The sequence below is a fragment of the Rhinolophus sinicus genome, linkage group LG14 (assembly GCF_036562045.2).
Source record: "Rhinolophus sinicus isolate RSC01 linkage group LG14, ASM3656204v1, whole genome shotgun sequence".
In the NCBI taxonomy this organism is placed as follows: Eukaryota; Metazoa; Chordata; class Mammalia; order Chiroptera; family Rhinolophidae; genus Rhinolophus; species Rhinolophus sinicus.
In genome coordinates, this window is record NC_133763.1 from 29,792,116 (window position 1) to 29,799,933 (window position 7,818).

General features: G+C 38.6%; 1 pseudogene; it reads left to right on the plus strand.

The window, feature by feature from the left end:
- The first annotated feature begins 712 nt into the window (after window positions 1-712).
- On the plus strand, window positions 713-1,646 carry LOC109457965 (olfactory receptor 6K6; annotated as a pseudogene).
- Window positions 1,647-7,818: the final 6,172 nt, after the last annotated feature.

The window sequence follows — 7,818 nt, forward strand, 5'->3', positions numbered from 1 at the left end:
ATGGGCAGGGGAGGAATTATATGCTTGTCCAAAATTCAATGGCCACTAATTAGATTCAAGGTGATTCTGGAGAGACTCTTAGTCTGAACAAGTGTCAATAATGAACCGTTGTGAGAGGAAGAGTTATAGATAAAAAAAGAAAATGAGAGGAGGAATATTTTCTGACCTTTGGTTACTTGCCCAGAAAAACAAACATGTTACTATGATACGAACAGTAAAAGGCAGAGAAATAAAGATGAAAACTTTGTGAACCCCAGATTAGCTATCAGGCCTAGAAAAGATGGAGAAAGAAACATGAAGAATTACTAAAAGAAGGGCTACTGACAGTGTATTTACGTTTTTGAAAAAATTACTGAAAACAAAAGTAGAGACTAGTTGGAAAGAAATGAACACAGTTTAAAGTGGAACAGAATGTCAGAAAGTGAGAAGAACTAAGAAATTAAATAAGTGACTTAACCTCCAAAGGATATTTCCATTGAATTAAATTCATGTTTTCTTTGCATCAATTGAAAACGTTTATTAAAAATTGCATTTAGGGACAAAAAACAAATATTTTGGATGTTTCTATTATGGATGTACATCTGAGATATATTTCTACTGACCTATTTAGGATCCCAGAGTAACTGATTACAGAAAGTAGTGAAGTAGTTTTCAATGGATAATCACTATCCCAATTCCAGGAGTTTCTTTGTCTTTTTTCTTCATTTAACACATGACAAATTTTATGGCCAGTGGGAATCAGACAAGTTTATGGTCAGTGAGTTCCTATTCTCTATGTTCCTGCATCTGCATGAGAATTGCCAATCATTCTTTATTCCCTAGCTTCTCATATATGGATTTATCATAACTGGGAACCTAATAATACTCATTGTCATCCAGCTGGACATGAGCCTGCACAAGCCCATGTGTTTCTTCATAATGGTCCTCTTTTTCCTGGAGATCTGGTATACAATGACCACCATCCCCAAGGTGCTCTCTAGCCTAGTTGGTGATCAGAAGCCCATGTCTCTGGCTGGTTGCCTCAGGCAGATGTACTACTTACACCCTGTTGGTATCACAGAACGCTCTGTCCTGACAGCAATGGCCATTGACAGGATCCTCTCCATTACCCAACTATCATGACTTCCAAACTTTGTAACCAGCCTTTTTCTTGTATTCCTTGAAGTTGTGTGGATAGCCAACGTGCGTTTTTGTAGCTCCAATGAGATCCAGCCCACCGTCTATCATTTCATACATGTGCTGAGCTTGGCCTCCACAGATACATCCCTGGTGGTCATTGAGGATGCCATACATGTAGTGGAGACATTGGTCTTCTTCCTGGTCATTACCTTATTCTACCCCTGGATCTTTGTGGTGATTTTGGGGATGCTTTCATCTGAAGGCTGTCACAAGGCTTTTTCCACCAGTGCTGCACACCTTGCTGTGTTCTTGCTTTTTTCTGGGTAGTGTGGCTGTCATATATTTGTGATTTTCAGCCACCTACTCAGTGTTTTAGGACATCAAGATTGCTGTAGCTTTTTTTTCTAGCTCTCTTCCTCAACCTCATTGGCTATAGCTTGAGAAACAAGGACATAGAAGATGATATTTGGAGGCCTTTCTGCTATCAGAAAAGGACTGGTGAGGTTGAGAGAGAGAGAGAGAACTAGGTCCTGGAGACTCTGAATATCCTCCTGAAACTTTGGCATTTCACTATCCCTGATATTGTTCATGATTGTGCTCTTTTTTATTGTCACAGCTAATGTTCTATTATAAAAAGAATGAAAAAGTGCTTTGTACAGATCATTGCTGGCAATTGCTTAGCCTGTTTATGTCAATGCCTCTACCATGTTTATGGCAGCTGAAGGAGTACACATGGTTTTCTTGCTTTATAGCACAGGTTAGCTTCTTCCTAACACTCTCCAAGCTGGGCTCCTCCTGCATTCTCTTTTGTAGCACAATATGCTGATGTAGTCAGAAAAGAGAATAGAGGAGACATTAAAGACGTCGTAATTCTGAAAATTGCTATTGTTATCCTCTCCCAATCTTCTTCTTCTTTTTTAAATTTATTGGGGTGACAATTGTTAGTAAAATTACATAGATTTCAGGTGTACAATTCTGTATTACATCATCTATAAATCCCATTGTGTGTTCACCACCCAGAGTCAGTTCTCCTTCCATCACCATATATTTGATCCCCCTTACCCTCTTCTCCCACTCCCCACCCCCCTTACCCTCTGGTAACCACTAAACTATTGTCTGTCTCTATGAGTTTCTGTCTCTCATTTGTTTGTCTTGTTCTTTTGTTGTTTTTGGTTCATATAACACATATCAGTGAAATCACATGGTTCTCTGCTTTTTCTGTCTGACTTATTTCGCTCAGCATTACACTCTCAAGATCCATCCATGTTGTCACAAATGGTCCTATATCATCTTTTCTTACCGCCGAATAGTATTCCATTGTGTATATATACCACAACTTCTTTATCCATTCATCTATCAAAGGACATTTTGGTTGCTTCCATGTCTTGGCCACCATAAACAAAGCTGCAATGAACATTGGAGCACACGTGTCTTTATGTATAAATATTTTCAGATTTTTTGGGTAGATACCCAGGAGAGGGATTGCTGGGTCATATGGCAATTCTATTCGTAATTTTTTGAGGAACCTCCACACTGCTTTCCATAACGGCTGCACCACTCAGCATTCCCACCAACAGTATATGAGGATTCCTTTTTCTCCACAGCCTCTCCAACACTTGTTATTATTTGTCTTGTTGATGATAGCCATTCTGACTGTGGTGAGGTGAACTCTCATTGTGGTTTTGATTTGCATTTCTCTGATGATTAGTGATGCTGAGCATTTTTTCATATGTCTATTTTCCATTTGTATGTCCTCTTTGGATTCTTTTGCACGTGGCTATCCAATTCTGCCAGCACCATTTATTGAAGAGGCTGTCTTTCCTCCATTGTATGTTTTTAGCTTCTTTGTCAAAAATTATCTGTCCATATTTATGTGGTTTTATTTCTGGGTTCTCAGTTCTATTCCATTGGTCTATGTGTCTGTTTTTCTGCCACTACGATGCTGTTTTGATTATTGTAGCCCTGTAGTACAAGCCAAAGTCAGGAAGTGTGATACCTCCATTATTGTTCTTTTTTCTTAAGATTGCTTTGGCTATTCGGGGTCTTTTGTTGTTCCAAACAAATCTGGTGATATTTTGTTCTATTTCTATAAAATGTGCCATTGGGATTTTGATGGGGATTGCATTAAATCTGTATATTGCTTTGGGTAATATGGCCATTTTAACTATGTTGATTCTTCCAATCCATGAGCACGGAATGTCTTTCCATTTCTTTGTGTCTTCTTCAATTTCTTTCAAAAATATCTTATAGTTTTCAGCATATAGGTCTTTCACATCCTTGGTTAAGTTTATTCCTAGGTATTTTATTCTTTTTGCTGCAATTGCAAAAGGAATTGTTTTTTGTATTTCTTTTTCTGAGATTTCATTGTTAGTATATAGGAAGGCAATGGACTTTTGTACGTTGATTTTGTAGCCGGCCACTTTACTGTATTCGTTGATTGTTTCTAATAGCTTTTTGGTGGAGTCTTTAGGGTTTTCTATATATAGCATCATGTCATCTGCAAAGAGTGATAATTTAACTTCTTCATTCCCAATTTGGATGCCTTTTATTTCTTTCTCTTGCCTGATTGCTCTGGCAAGGACTTCCAACACTATGTTGAAAAGCAGAGGTGATAGGGGACATCCCTGTCGTGTTCCTGAACGTAGAGCAAAGGGCTTCAGTTTTTCACCATTAATTATGAGATTAGCAGAGGGCTTGTCATATATGGCCTTTATTATGTTAAGGTATTTTCCTTCTATACCCATTTTATTAAGTGTTTTAATCATAAATGGATGTTGTATCTTGTCAAATGCTTTTTCTGCATCAATTGATATAATCATATGATTTTTGTCCTTTATTTTGTTTATGTGATGTATCACATTGATGGATTTGGATGTTGAACCATCCTTGTGCCCCGGGATGAACCCCACTTGGTCGTGATGAATAATCTTTTAATGCATTGTTGTATTCGATTTGCTAGAATTTTATTTAGGATTTTTGCATCAGTATTCATCAGAGATATTGGTCTGTAGTTTTCTTTTTTGTGCTGTCCTTACCAGGTTTTGGTATCAGGGTAATGTTGGCCTCATAAAATGAGTTAGGGAGTACTGTCTCTTCTTCAATTTTTGGAAGAGTTTGAGCAGGATTGGTATTAGATCCTCTTTGAAGGTTTGGTAGAATTCACTAGTGAAGCCATCTGGTCCCGGACTTTTGCTTTTGGGAAGGTTTTGGATGACTGATTCAATTTTGTTACTGGTGATCGGTCTGTTTAGATTTTCCAGTTCTTCATGGTTCAGCCTTGGAAGGCTATATGTTTCTAAGAACTTGTCCATTTCTTCTAGGTTGTTGAATTTGGTGGCATATAGTCCTTCATAGTACTCTTGGATGATCCTTTGTATTTCTGTGGTGTCCGTGATAACTTCCCCTTTTTGTTTCTGATTTTGTTAATTAGTGTCTTCTCTCTTTTTATCTTAGTAAGTCTAGCCAGGGGTTTGTCAATTTTGTTAATCTTTTCAAAGAACCAGCTCTTTGTTACATTAATTTTTTCTATTGTCTTTTTGTTCTCTATTTCATTTATTTCTGCCCTAATTTTTGTTATTTCCTTTCTTCTGCTGACCTTGGGTTTTACTTGTTCTTCTTTTTCTAGTTCTTTAAGGTGTAACATGAGGTTATCTATTTGGGAGTTTTTTTGTTTCTTGAGATAGGCCTGTAATGAGATAAATTTCCCTCTTAAAACTGCTTTCGCTGCATCCCCAAAATTTTGGTAGGATGTATTTTCATTCTCATTTGTTTCTATGTATCTTTTGATCTCTCTTCTGACTTCTTCTTTGACCCAGTCATTCTTTAAAGGTATGTTGTTTAATCTCCATGTATTTGTGTTTTTTCCTACTTTCTTTTTGCAGTTGATATCCAATTTCAAAGCCTTGTGATCAGAGAATATGCTTGGTATGATTTCAATCTTCTTAAATTTGCTGAGACTGATTTTATGTCCCAATATATGGTCTATCCTTGAGAATGTTCCATGTACACTAGAAAAGAATGTATAGTCTGATGTTTTAGGATGAAGTGCTCTATAAATGTCAATTATGTCCATTTCATCTAATGTGTCATTTAGGGCTACTATTTCGTTATTTATTTTCTGTTTGGATGATCTATCCATAGCTGTCAATGATGTATTTAAGTCCCCTAGTATAATTGTGTTTTGGTCAATTTCTCCCTTTAGTTCTGTTAGTAGTTGCTTGGTATATTTCGGTGTTCCCTGATTGGGGGCATAAATATTGATGACTGTTATGTCTTCTTGTTGTACAGTCCCCTTCACCATTATGAAATGTCCATCTTTGTCTCTTGTTATCTTTTTCACCTTGAAGTCTGTTTCATCTGATATCATTATGGCTACACCTGATTTTCTCTGGGTACCATTTGCTTGGAGTGTCAATTTCCACCCTTTCACTTTGAGTCTATGCTTGTCCTTGTAGCTGAGATGTGTCTCTTGGAGACAGCATATGGTTGGGTTTAGTTTTTGATCCAATCTGCTACTCTGTGCCTTTTTATTGGTGAGTTCAGTCCATTTACATTTAGGGTGATTATTGATATGTGAGGATTTCCTGTCATTCTATCTTTAGTTTTCTGGTAAGGCTGTGTCTCCATTGTTTCTTTGACTTTTTGTTGTTGTCTATTATTTCTGTGTGGTGGTATTCTATGATTTTCCCTCTGTTTCTTCTTTTATTACAGTATATATTTCAGTTCTGGATTTTTTTTTGAGTGGTTACCCTTAAGTTTATGTAAAAGAAAGTTTGATATTTAGAGTATTCCATTTTCTTCAGCATGCTTACTTTCTCCATTCCCGTATTCCGGTTCAGGCCTTTACTCTCCCCCTTTTTGAATTTTGGTTGCCACAAATTGTCCCTATTGATGGTGGTCGAATAGCCTCCTTTAGTATTTCTTATAGTGCGGGTCGTGTATTAGAAAATTCTCTCAGCTTCTGTATGTCTGGAAAGGTCTTTATTCCTCCTTCATATCTAAAGGATATCTTTACTGGATATATTATTCTTGGCTCATAATTTCTCTTTCAATAGTTTGAATATTTGGTTCCACTCCCTCCTGGCTAGTAGAGTTTCTGCTGAAAAATCTGATGATAATCTAATGGGCTTTCCTTTGTAGGTTACTGTTTTCTTTTCCCTGGCTGCCTTGAGGATTCTTTCTTTGTCATTGATTTTAGACAGCTTCAATAGAATGTTCCTTGGAGAAGGCCTGTTGGGATTGAAGTAATTAGGTGTTCTATTTGCTTCTTGGATTCGAGGGTCCAGTTCTTTCCACAAGTTTGAGAAGTTCTCATCGACAATTTGTTTGAATATATTCTCTGTTCCCTTCTCTCTTTCTTCTCCTTCTGGTATGCCCATTATTCTTATATTGCTCTTTCTGATGGAGTCAGAAAGTTCTTGTAGAGTTCTTTCATTTCTTTTAAGTCTCAAGTCTCTTTCTTCTTCCATCCATGTCATTTCCAGGTTTCTATCTTCGATGTCACTGATTCTTTCCTCCATCTGGTCAACTCTACTACCTAAGCTGCTTATTTCATACTTAATTTCTTCTATTGAGGTCTTAATCTCCAGAAATTCTAGTTGGTTCTTTTTTAGAATTTCAATCTCTTTCATAAAATGCTCATGCTGTTCTTTGATTGTGTTTCTGAGTTCATTTAACTGCCTAGCTGTGTTTTCTTACATCTTGTTGAGTTTTTAAGATCTGCAATCTTGAATTCTGTCATTTAAGTCACATATTTCTGTATCTTTAAGTGCATTCTCTGGTGATTTTTCACTTTTTTTCTGAGCTATCTTGTTGCCTTGGTTATTCATGGCGATTACTGGTTTACTATTTCTCTTCCTAGACATCTACAGGAGTGGCTTCTGCAACAGGTTGATAGGAGCAGTCTTTCTTTTGTTTGCCAGTAATTGTTGGTAGAATGTTTTATTTTTCCTCCGACTGCAGCTTATTTTTCTTCTCCCACACGGTAGTACTATGTTTTCTCTGCACTATTCCAGCTTTTCACAGAATGGGGGGATTCCCTGGGAGACAGGCTTCTCCTCTGTTAATATTTTGTCTAGGTCACTGGGCGCAGTGTCCCTGTTGGTACGCGGAGAGCTTTTGATGTTTGAAAGCTCTTCCAGCTCAAGATTCAGAGCCTGTATGTTTCAGCAGTTCTGTTTACTCCTGCAGAAATCCCCCCAGATAGGTGGGGTCAGGAGCGGGGTGAGTTGTGAGAGGTGGCCCAGAGCAATGGCGGCGACCACCACCACTGCCGGTCCTGCTTCCACAGCTCCCTCCCCTTTGCCGGAACTAGTTGGGCTGCGAATTTGTGTCTGCGGTCCACAGTTCTCAAAACAGCAAATTTTCTGTTGTTTTGATCTGACACTGCTACTGTTTCGCTTCTAGCACCGGGCAGGTGGGGGCGGGGCGAGCACTGGGAGGGGAGGGAGTGGGCGGCTAGTCTCAGTGCCTAAGGCTTCCATTCTCTGCTCGACAGTGAGGGCTTAAACCACCATTTTCAGCCTTCTTCCCTCAGTCTTTTCTCCGAGGTCTCTGCTGTGAGCGTTGGGTTCAGCCATGTTATATGCTGTCCCCTCAGCCCTGTGGGAAGCGGAGCCCTAGCAATCCGAATTCTTCCCTCTCCTGCAGCTGCGGTAGCTCTGGGATGCAGTGAGCTCAGAGCACTGAGCTAGGTCTGCA